The sequence below is a fragment of the Chenopodium album genome, chromosome 17, assembly GCF_948465745.1.
Source record: "Chenopodium album chromosome 17, dcCheAlbu1.1, whole genome shotgun sequence".
In the NCBI taxonomy this organism is placed as follows: Eukaryota; Viridiplantae; Streptophyta; class Magnoliopsida; order Caryophyllales; family Amaranthaceae; genus Chenopodium; species Chenopodium album.
Genome location: NC_137850.1, coordinates 1,625,001 through 1,637,911, shown reverse-complemented (window position 1 = coordinate 1,637,911; position 12,911 = coordinate 1,625,001). Strand labels below are relative to the sequence as shown.

Sequence of the window (12,911 nt, the reverse complement as noted above, 5' to 3'; positions counted from 1 at the left end):
TTCCTCCCCCTTTCTCTCTCCTCCTTACTTCCTCCCCCTTTCTCTCTCCTGCTTTCTCAGTTCTCACGCTGCTCTTCTTACTTCTTCCTCCTTTCTCTTTCCTTTCTCAAACTCCAATTTCATTTTTTTTTCTCTTAGCTTTCTTTTCTCAACGCCTCTCCTCCCTCTGTTCTATGAAGGCCGAGCTCAGCGCTCACCTTCACGCTTCCTTTCTCCTTATTTTCCTCCCTCTTTCTTTTCGGCTTTTGGTCTAAGGGTTTGAGCAACAAGTGGTGTTCATGGTCAAATTCGACCATAAAAATTCCAGATCTGGAGTTTTTATGGTCGAATTTGATCATATAACCCCAAAGAGGAAGAAGTGGAAGAAGTATTAGGAAAGGTATGTTTCTTTTTCTGAAAATTGTGTTTGTTTGTATTTATTTTCGTTTTTGTTCCAAATTTGTTTGAGTTTTTAAATTGTTCGAATTTCGTTTATTTTGGGTATGATTTTGATTTTGAGTTTTCGTTAGTTTTGTTCGATTTTTTAGGATGGGTTAAGGTGTTGTTGATTTTGCTTTCGAATTTACTTGTTAATATTCTTTGAGGGTTTTCGTTGATTTTGTATTCCTTGGTTTTTGTTGATTTTGTTCGTGTTGGTTCGATTTTTGTTCGAAATTTGTGTGATTTTTGTTTGTTGTGGGTTTATTTTTATTTTTGTTAGTTTTTGTGGGTTTGTTTTTGTTCGATTTTTGTTCAAATTTTTGTTAGTTTTTGTGCGTTTGATTATGTTCGAATTTTTTGTTGATTTTGATTTAATTTTTGTTCAATTTCTGGTTCGTTTTGTGTAATTTTTGTTCGAAACTTTGTGGGTAATTTTTGTTTTTTTTTGTGAGTTTAATTTTTTCATAAATCTAAATGTTTTTTTTTTGGGTTAAAGAATGGTGGTGGTGGTGGTGGGTAAAGGTGGTTAAAGCTGGCGAGGGTGGTGACTGGTGGTGTTTTAGGGTGGGCAGTGGTGGTGGGGTAGGCTGTGACGTACAGGAAGTCTGGAAGTGGATGGAGTTGGCTGGGGGCGTGGTTGTGAACAGTAGGGGTGGTGTGTATTTTCTTTTTTTTTTTTGTTTTTTTTAAATTTTAGCGACGGCCAAAAGCGGTCGCTAATTTCCAAAATTGCGACCGCTTCTTTTACCGGTCGCAATAAATCTGCGACCGTCAAACAGTCGTAATAATTTTTTTTTTGCGACCAGGTAAATAACGACCACCCCTTTACGACCGTTGACGGTCGCAATTACTAATTGCGACCGTTTTTTCTATTTTCTGCGACCGTTAGAGGCGGTCGTAAAAACCTTAATTTTTAGTAGTGACACTTGGGTGAGGAATTGGATTAAAAGAAATTGGTTCTTAATAAAGGAATTGGCTTTATTAACTATTATTTTGAATATTGAATCATTGGAATCGGTTTTGGAATAATGAGTTTTGAAATTATTGGATTAATTATTGGAATTGATTTTTAAAAGCATGTTTGCAAATAAATTGAGTTTACATTATCTTGCACTTATCGTACTTAGCATATTTTGCTAATCCATATTTCTTATTTGTTTTGGTTCGCTCTGTTTACCGTAATGGTAAGCAGTGTTGACTATTTTCAGGTGGAGTCAATAATTGAGCATATGGAGTTCCGGGAATGGTTTCACCTAGATTAGGAAGTGTTGGTCTTGTGTCTTTATTTTGAGTATTCATACCAATGTTACTATTTTTATAAGTATTAATAAAAGAAAGTTGAGTTTCCACTGCAAATTTTGTTATTGAGTTAAGTATTTTGAGTAGCCTTGCGTAATCACGCGGCGGTAATACGCCTAAATCTATCTCTACGGTATAATTATACGTATTATACTAATATTTCTGTAGAGGGAGATTTGGGGGTATTACACAGCCGGACAGATAGACCTGCCCGTCCGGCTTGGGCCGAAGGGGGAAGGAAGAGACATGGTTGTCCGCTTCCTAATGGTCAAAGAGCTCACTGGCTATAATGTGATACTCGGCCGCCCCACTTTAACCGCAGCCAAGGCATTAATTGTTCTTCATCTGATGCTGCTGAAGTTTGAGAGGTCGGACGGGAAAATTGGTTCGATTCAAGGAAATCAGAAAATGGCGAAAGAGTGTAACCAACTGGCTGTAAAGCCGACTATTTGTGGACAAGGAAAGTCGTCTAAGACAAACTCAGATGAAGGGTCACTCCAAGCATACCAGGTCGGCCAAAAGAGAAAGTCGATCAAAAGAGAGCATGCCTAGCAATTAATGACCGTTGGCCGGCCAGAAGAGTTAAGACCCCAGCCGGCCGGCTAACACCAAGATATAGTGCTAGACCCCGATCAACCAGATCAAACGGTCAAAGTAGGCACTATAGCTATGGGTTTGCTTGGAGACTACCTGATCAAGCTGCTGAGAGAGTTCAAAGATGTGTTTGCATTTGAAGTAAGCGAAATGCCAGGTATTAGCCCAAACCTGGCCATGTATAAGCTAGCTGTAAATCCACTTGTCAAGCCCGTGCGTCAGAAGAAACGGAATCACTGGGAAGAAAGGAATCAGGCGGCCGCAGCCGAAGTAAGAAAGCTACTGAACGCTGGTTTCATTCGACAATGTTATTACCCAGATTGGGTAGCCAACGTAGTTCTTGTGAAAAAGCCGAATGGAACTTGGAGAATGTGCGTAGATTACACTGATCTCAACAAGGCATGTCCGAAGGATAGCTTTCCCCTGCCTAAGATTGACCGACTGGTCGTTTCTACAACCGGACATGCTCTTATGAGTTTTACGAACGCATACTCCGGATTCCATTGTGGGAAGAAGACCAAGAGAAAATTGTGTTCGTGACCGAGCAAGGGATGTATTGTTATAAAGTCATGCCGTTCGGCCTCAAGAACGCCCCTGCTACTTTTCAGAGACTTGTGAATACAATTTTTAGAGATCAGATCGGCCAGAACATGGAAGCATACACTGATGACATGATTGTCAAGTCAAAAGAGTCGGCCGACCATTTGAAAGATCTCCGAGAAACATTCACCGAACTCAGGCGGCATAAGATGATGCTAAATCTAAAAAAGTGTGTCTTTGGTGTTGAATCCGGCAAATTTCTCGGACTTCTGATCGATCAACGAGGAATTGAGGCCAAACAAGCTTAGGTGCCTGGTTGACAGGTTGACAGGTTGTTTAGGTGCCTGGTTGCATCACTAATGGCAAACAAGCTTGGAGTAACACTGGTAATATATCTTCAGAAATTGACTATTATAATCAGAATCATATAGCAACGTTCTGTACTCAACCAATTTTCTTAATAGGGCACTAGAGCACATGCCTTGGAGAAGACCAAGTATGAAGATTCAGATGTCTACTGCTGGAGACAAAAGGACTCCAAACATCACTTTTCATGTCAGTTTACAGCAGATAAAATTGCAATGAAATCAGCAGATTTCATCATCACTAACACTTATCAAGAAATTGCGGGAAGGTTAGACATCTTATTTTGAGTTTTAAATTTTCCAAAAGAGGAATTTGATCACCATTTTCGGAAGCACAAATTTGTACTTCTGAGAGAGGAGTGTTGAGAGAACAGAACAATAGAAGATAAGTGTGGAGAGATACCTGACTAATATGGAGTTAAATTCCTGCAGCAAAGAAAGACCAGGCCAGTATGAAAGCCATACAGCCTACACCCTCCCCAGGCTATACAGGGTGGTTTCCGGCATCAATGTTTTTGATCCCAAATTCAATATTGCTGCCCCTGGGGCCGACCAATCTGTCTACTTTCCACCCACAGAAGCGCAGAGACGGTTCACACACTTCCAGCCAGTAGTCCAAGAGTTACTCTATGTATAATGACACGGATAACGATGAGCTCGTGTAAGTACAAAAGCTTCAAGAATATGCATCATACTATTAAGATAACCGATATCAAATTGCCAAAAAACTGAGATTGCTATATATGTTAGTTATTTTTTCTTTCAAACAGTGGATTCCTTGAATCCTTTAAGACAAGAAAAAGTCCATCATTTTCTCCATGGCAAGGCTGGATACTGCGAAAAATATAACTGGACTGGTTGAGTGGTATGGGAAGAATGAAAGACTTAGGAGTCTTGTCAACCTTGGGGTGGCAGGCTTCTTTGATCCCTCAAAATCCAAAGATAGGGGGGAAACGGCTGAAATTAGAAAGATGCACATATTAATTGAGAAGCATAAGCTAAAGGGTCAGTTCAGATGGATTGCTGCCCAGACAGATACGTACAAAAATGGGGAGCCATATCGTTTCATTGCTGAAACACGAGGTGCTTTATATGAAGCATTTGGTCTCACATTTATTGAAGCTATGAATTGTGAATTGCTCACTTTTGCAGCTTTGCTACAAATCAAGGGGGACCAGCAGAGATTATAGTTGATGGAGTCTCTGGCTTTCATATTGATCCCCACAATGGGGATGAGACAAGTAACAAAATCGCTGACTTTTTTCAAAAGTGCGAGGATGATGAAGAATACTGGAATGCAGTCTCAGCAGCAAGTTCACAACGAATATATAAATGGTAATAGCAGTTAAATAGCTTATCTTTAAATTTAATCTGGACAATCTTAATGTCAGCAAAACTAAAATCTATAAATTGTTGGATAACCATATATAGTCATTAAGTAGACAGTTAACTCTCTTCCATGTCCTCTTGCGCATCTAAACGTGGAAAATCTACGCAAACAAACTGTTGAACATAAGCAGCATGACTTTTTGGAAGATGCTGTACAAAGGAGACTTATTCACCTCTTCTTTGTAAGTGCCATGTTTCGAAGGATATCTGGATATTTGTTTTACAATAAAGGGTTGTCCTGTTAGATGGGAGGCTAAATTCCAGCTGCTAGAAAATGTCAAAAAGGAATTCCAAACAAGTAGAGTTCCTAGCAGTAGATATGCAATCATAACTAATGTAATCAACCTTCAAATAGTTCATATAGACTAGGGGCGGGGATTGCAAAATATGGAAGTCCAAAAATACAGTAATCTTTTTTTCCTTGTTGCTTTTGAAATGCTGTCAGCTACAGCATTGGTATTTCTTTCCTCAAAAGTGAGTTTGGCTTCTTGCAATGACTCTAGGAGCCCCCTCTGCATTCAACAATGATAAAAAGTTAACTGAGATTTGATGATGGTTCTGTTATGTATCTGAACCAAAAACTAGCTTGCAGTTTGAAGATACTTCTTCAAGCACTAGAGTAATGAAGAGAAAACATCATGTAAGAGAATTTTACTTGTGACGAATACACTTGATACGTGCTCGAGACATGAACATAATTAATTCCTTTCTCCATAAAAATAAATGCTTAATTATGGAATTCCTTTCTATACAAGAGTACAACTAGAAATTATCATTTTATTGTCACCCCTCATATCAAAAGGCATCTGAAATCATCGCTCCTCAATTCTTACCTGAAGCTATTAGTGAATAATTTAAGACTAACATATTTGTGATATAAGGATCTATATGGTTTCTAATAAGTAAGCAAGCCAAAAATGGATCTTATCATGCATACCTTCAACTCCATAAGACTAAAGTTAATCTGTTGAATTATTGCACAGTTAAAAAATTGTGAGGCTTTAGTTCTCGAGTGAGTAGTAAATGGCAAGATTGGCCCCATTATCTATGGCAAAGCAGCAACAGAACCTATTTTAGTTTCACAACGAAATGAAGGAGGAGACACTAATATCATATTCTTGTAGCATGTTTTTTTCTTGAATCCAAATGGCTATAATATAGACAATATTACATCAACAGGAACTAACTGTTCAACTTGCCAGTTTCAGGATTTGACATGTGTGATAGATGGAGCTAGGTGTGTTATATGTAGAGATGGAATTTATTTTGCACTTAACTATATATGGCTTCAACTCTACTACCAAGGCTTATGATGAAGCAAGTAAATATTAATCAAGATATGTGTTGAATATATACTGAATACCTAATATCAAGATAAGTGTTCCTACCTCAGATGTTTGTCCAAGAAAACTCAAGCTGTGCTTATTGAGATGCACGAGGATGTCCTCTGATCACCTGACCGATCTCCAAAAGATAGTCATCTCCTAGCTCGCGAGAAGGCGGAAATCGAGGAACAACAAGTGAAAGTCTGCTCAGACGAGGACTGCGTACTAAGATAAACTCGACAAAAACTTGAAAGGGTCGCTCATCAAACCAAGGGCTCATCCCTCCTAGAGTTACTGTGTCAAGTGAATCGAGCCCATACACATGACTGATCGGCTACATAGAAAGTTATATAAAAATATTTAATAATAATATTTATTAAACAAAAATAGCAATGATTTCTACATTTTATTCTATTCATTTAAATGAGTGGAAGAGAATCATAAGTGGTGTATAGGAGTGCAAACAAAAATTTATTCAACTAATTATACAGCACAAGGTCTAATTATAAATCTCAAAAAACACATTGAACTACGACTAATTCAATCAAGAAGGCAAATTACATCTATTCAATATGAAATTTTACAATTGCATTTTATTTCTAATGAGTCATATTTTGAAAGCAATTAGTTATATAATCACTAGTAAGCAAGAATAGGTTCTATCTCAATAATTGTGTGACATCCCCTCTGCTTTTTTAAAAGCTAGTAGCTACATTTCTAAATTTCTATTTTATATCATTCAATTATAGCATAAAATTAATCACATTAGACAAATATTGTTGAAATTATAATAAAAAGATGCGAGAGGGGAAAGAATGACAGGATTTGCATTCAATCCATTGAAAACAAAATACATAGTAACATATATATAGTGAAAATCTAAGCTAAAATAAGTAACATGATGTAAGTTGGTGAAAATGTTCATTAACAAGATCAAGTAATTGATGAGAAGTGCATCAATAAAAATGAGTAGGTAATGAGATGTGCATCACAAATGGTCGAAGAAAAGTGATTGGCAGAGGTCGATCAAGAAGAGAGCCAACTCTTTTAAAGATGTGAATGTGTGTGTGCTAATTCAAGTAATATGGCACAAGAAATCTATCGATGGCATTATGTAATGTTGAAGCTAGTAAAGTTGTGCGCGAGGACTTTGAAGCAAGAGGGCATGTTGAATTAGTGATTCAAAGTAGTGCCATATGTTTAGGAATATATTGTGTTTAATTATCCTAGGATTCTAGAGTTTTACGAGTAATGTGCTATTGGGTTATTTCTTAAATTTCTAGGAGATTAGTTTGTAGATCATGCTAGAAGTGGGTTAGGCATGATCATCATATCATAGGAATATTGTTCCTATCTTTTAGGTAAGTTTACTTTTATCGTTGCACTATAAATATAGGAAAATTTGTCCAAAACCACCTATTAAAACTTTGAATTTGAACACAACTACCTTATAAATTTTTTTGTTAACAACCACCTTCTAAAAACTTTTTACTATGGTATCACCACCTCTTGTCGGATTTTGACCATTTTCTGTATTTTAAGCCTTATACACTCACTATTTGAACTACAAAACTCCATTTTCTACTAAATAACCCTCTGTAATATCCTAAATATATTCAAATTAAAGCGATACTTTGAAAAAAATTAGGTGAAATTAGAGGTTTTCAAAGCTGAAATTAGGGAATTTTCGGGATGAATTTAGGATAAAGATTGTTGATAATGAAAGAAATCGAATGAGCGGGAAAAATTTGAGGTAAATGAAGTTAATAATGACCCTCCATCAGAATTTTTGCCAGAATCCGGCAGAAAGATGGTGTTACCATAGTAAAAAGTTTTTAAAAGGTGGTTGTTAAAAAAAAATAAAAAAAAATAAAAAATAAAAAATAAAAAAAAATTGTAAGGTGGTTGACGGTTGTGTTCAAATATAAAGTTTTAATAGGTGATTTTGGACAAATTTTTCATAAATATATTACCTTGTAATTGTTATTAAGTTTAATGAAAGAGCAGTATAACTGCCTAAAACTTACTTTCTTCCCCTCTATTCTTTCTATATTTCTAAGTTCAACAAACATTACCCGCAATAAACTTTATATTATACGATAGAGTATAAAACATATTCCTGTGCCTCAACCATCAGTTTAAGCTTTTGGTTGATTTGGTCCTTTAACATGGTATCAAAGCCAACGTGACACAAAGGTCACAGGTTTGAATCTCCATTTTATTTAAGTTGAATGTACATACAGCATTCCAAGTGACGTTGAGATGACGAAGCAATGGAAAACACTGTATAAATGCAGTCACCGCACGTAAATTGGTCTCAACCGTGATGAAAAGACTCCGAACAGCAGAAAACCTCGGTCGTATAGTCTTAGGAACAGGATCCTAAAAAAACAAATTCCAATAGATTAAATTAATTAATAAATAAAATGATTAAACGATATTTTTAATAGCCATAACGAACAAATGGAGATAAATTAACGCAACCTCATATATGGAATAGAAGGATATTCGAATGCGATTGAGGTCGTCAGAACGAATGTGGAGGTGAGTTAGAGAGGGGACACTTGAAAAGTTAATAGTCCAAAACCTGAGGTCCGAAATGTGGAGCAGTTGAAGGAGAGCGGAGTTGACGTGGTAGAGACCATTCCCAGAACAACGACGGAGGGTCAAACGTCGAAGATTAGGGCAAGCTTGTAAGAAGAAGCCGAGACTGTTATAATGAACTAGACCCGGCACAAAAATGTGTTGTATATAGAGGGTATCGAGATTAAGCAATGAACAAGCAATAGGAGCAGCATCTAAGAAAGGAAATTCTACCGAGGACAGGCGAAGTAGTGTTAGGGCAGGCCAATGATTCATAATGGTAACTGGACGACCCTCTCTAACAACACCCTGTAGCTCAAGCTCCGAGACCTGTAACCAACCACCTCGTGACTGCAGCATTGATTTCATCCGCGGTGCCTTGGCTATTGTACGTTGTTTGTAATCTAATAGATAACCTCCGAAGAACCCCCAACATCACCGGCTAAAACTCCGTCAACGAGAGTTACAAAATCCTCCCAAGTACGAGCTTGAGCTACCTGTAACACGATGACACGACGATAAACAAGACAATGAACAAGCAGAGGAGGGAGGAGGAGGATAGAGGAGGTACACCGTACTGACTGTTGGTAAAATACCTGTTGATTCCAATGACAAAATAGAGAAGATGAAAGGGAAAAATACTTGATCGAAGATCTCAAGCTCATAGTCGCGCCGTGGAACATAATCCACTGCCTTAGAAGCGAAATACGCCACCACCGGTACAGGTTTTCTAATGACGCACGCCCCCCAAGTTTAACACGACTCTCCTTCGTAATTCGTGTACCCGAACCCGAAGCATGGAATTACTCAAGAACTGTTCAGATCTCAAAGGGTAGGTTCGTGTTTTTGTGTTTTGGGTATTTTCAATAATGAAATTAACGTATGAATGAATAATTGCCAAGGAGTAGTATTTATAGGAGTAATAAGGAAAAAGAAATCACATCACAAGTCTCACGCACTCCTCACGCAAGGCCCATTACTTGGTGGGTTTGCGAGCTATCGCTCTCTAGCGAGAGAGCTATCGCTCAGCCTTGCAGTGGGCGTCTTGAGCTGCGAGCTATAGCTCCCTCGCTGGAGAGCTATCGCTCGGGCTGCCGCAAGAGTCTGTCAGCAGCGAGCTATAGCTCTCTTGCTGGCGAGCTATCGCTCGGATTGTCGCAAGGCACCTTCAGCAGCGAGCTATAGCTCGCACATAGGCGAGCTCTCGCTCGGACCTGCTGCTAGCCATCGCAAGGCATCCGAGCTCTAGCTCTCTTGCTAGCTCAACCTTGCTGTGCCTCCCCACTTGTATGCTACATCTTCCTCTCGTTAAATCCTTGCACACTCACTTGGTAAACCTCCGATTTGCATTACTAGAATCGCAAATACTCCAACAATCCCCCACTAATGCAAAACGGACATGAGATCATGAAATCTGAACAGTAAAATGAAAAGTTAGGTACTTAAGCACTAGTATCCATAAGGTTTGAACTAATGCCTTAGTGACACAGGTATTCAACACTCTTCTGGTGAGTATCCAAAGGTTTGAACTCCCAGGAGCGAGGAAGGAACATGTATCACATATTTCACCTTTTGAACTTGAGTAATTCCGCCAATCTTGGCCAACACCTTGGGCTCTCATGAGTACTTCAGGAAAACTACACCACATTTTCCCTTGAAGGAGGCCACCCCTCGTACTCATGTAGGTGTTCCGTCTGTGTATTAACACATTTCCAGCACATCTAGGGTATTTCCATGCAGGCTTAAAACACATTCAAGCACCTTGCAAACCCAAGATTTTCTATGCAATGGAATAAGAACATTAAGAACGAAAAGTTCAACCCTATCAACTAGACGGTGCATTTATCAATCCACTGCTCAACAAGCTCTTAGGCTAGATGCATTAAGGGTTACTCCCAACCTCAGTCATTCGGTACCACTATCGTTCCCTACTTGAGTAGTAACTGGGCTAGTGATTCTAATTCATTTAAGGATCACTATCGTTCCTTACTCTCAAGCAACTGGGCTAGTAGTATTAAGAGCAAGCAATGCTCAACCTTCCACCTTCGGTGTCATTATCAATCCTACTCTAAGAGCCACTGGGCTAATGGTCTTAAATCCACTTAAGAACCATTATCAATCCCTGCTCAAAGAATAACTGGACAAATGACATTAAGAGCCACGCTCAACCTTACTGAATCTACCTGGTCAACAAACCACTAAAAAGAGTTATAGATTCAATAAACATAAATGGTGTAAATCCAACAATGAGTCAACCAAAACAAGGCTCTAGACCCATTCAGAACAAAAGTTCAACAAATCAAAACACTTTGGTGTGTCCATGTAAGCCGTCTCAACTGACCACCCAACCTGGGTTATGGACATATTAAGAGCACTTAAAGCTCAACCTGTAAACATCAAGCAACAAGTCTACCAAAGCATCTCATAACCATATAAATTAGAGGGTTATCAAGCCAGATCACTTCCAAACGTAGACTCATCTTTTAAATTTTCATCTCTGGAATAATTTAAAATACCACACAGGATCTTAACTATATTCCCTTAGACAAACAAGCACTTACCTGTGCTTCATCCTTGTATAAGGACTTGCTTGATTCTTCTTTGCTTTCACATACTCTAACATGAGTATCACCTCCACAAGATCTGTCTAACTCTATCACTACATCTGTAGTTCCAGACAACATACATAGACACTTGTGGAAAAATAATGTAGAGAACATACATGAGGATTAACTTACCCCCACACTGGACAAACTTCCAGAGATTAATTTTTGCAACAATCATCTTCTTGACACACGTCATCCAATCTTATGAACCTTTGCTTCATAATGGATAGTGTACAACAATTTGTTTTGCAGCTCGCTTGAAACAGAGCACCACCCTTCATCATGAAAAAAAACCATACACTGAAGAGGTTCAACTAATCATCGTTGTTCATTCAATCATTGCCCTTTTAGAACTTATTGGACAGGTACTTGAGAAACTTTCTCACTTTAACCTTCATCCCTGTACTAATTGAAACTCAAAACAATAATTGAGCAATTCTCTCTTGACAACCAGAATGAACAATATAGTTCACAACAAAACCACTACACGTCAAGAATAATTTGTTCATCATTTAGATTGCAAAACATTGGCACATTTGAATCAAACATCAAGGCCAAATCTTTTTTTTTTTTTTTTTTTTTGACAAAGGGAACTAATAACAAAAGAAAAATGAAGAAGCAGAGGAGGGAGGAGAGGGAGGAGGAGGAGGAGAGAGGAGGTATACCGTACTGAGTAATTTCGTATAACACTCAAAATGAATGACCCTCTAACATTTTTTATTTTTTTTTTTATTTTAAAAGTAGATTGTCCCAACAATTTTCTTTTTTTTTTTTTTTTTTACAACAATTTCTTTTTATATCCATCCCTATATTTTTGCTACATTTTCATTTTAAGTAAGTGGTCCCAACAATTTCTCTCTACTTCTTCCTTGCCCCAAACACAAAACAACTTATTATGTGATATGAAGCATTATACTAGGAGGGTGTTAAATACCGCCAACAATTTTTATCAAAACCACCAACATTTAAGGTGAACGGACATTAATACCCTTACTATACCCCCACCACATCTTCATCTTTCTCTTTTATTTTTTTTTCTCTTTCGATCACCCATAAGGGCCATAACCACCACTTCCCAACCACCATCAACCACAACAACCAGCCGCAGGCGAAGAGAAGTGGCGGTCGTACGTCGACGGCGGAAGGACAGGGGCGGCAAGGATTGGGGGTGATGAATTGGCATGACGGTGGTCGGGGAAACCAATTCATCACCTCGCTTCGATCTTTTCAATAATTTTCGACGCTTATCACCGGCCCGCAAAACGGATTGAACATCATGATAACCAATTTTGGACGCCAGTCAACCATGGTCAATCGACGTGCAAAACCGGTCATCAGAGACGGTAACCGGTTACGGACGTCGGTTACCATGGTCAACCGACGCTGAAAACCGATAGATTACCATCTCGGGTGACCAGTTTTGTGCGCCGGTTGTGCTGGTCGTTGGATTAAAAAGAAAACCACCACCTTCCCGCCGACGAGGGAAGGTGGTGGGTCGTTTTGCCGATGGTTGTTGATTGTACATTGTTGGTTCTTTCGAGATTTCGACAAAAAGAAAAAAAAAATTAAATCTGCTACCTCTTAATTGGTACTTGTGGGCAGTGATGGTGGGTGGTTATGGGCAGTGATGGTGGGTGGTGGTGATGGCTATGGTGGCGTGGGTGGTGGTGGTAATGGTGGTTGATTTAATTTTGTAGTGGCCAACAGTTGATTGAGGCTTGATGCATTTAGGAGAGAGAAAGCAAAGTGAGGATGAGTGAGGGTAATTTTGTCCCTTTATAAATTTTGTT

At 38.6% G+C, this 12,911-nt stretch overlaps 1 pseudogene; it reads left to right on the top strand.

Moving 5' to 3' along the window:
- Nucleotides 1-2,388: 2,388 nt before the first annotated feature.
- LOC145590208 (sucrose synthase 6-like) lies at nt 2,389-4,793 on the top strand (annotated as a pseudogene).
- The last annotated feature ends 8,118 nt before the right edge of the window (nt 4,794-12,911 follow it).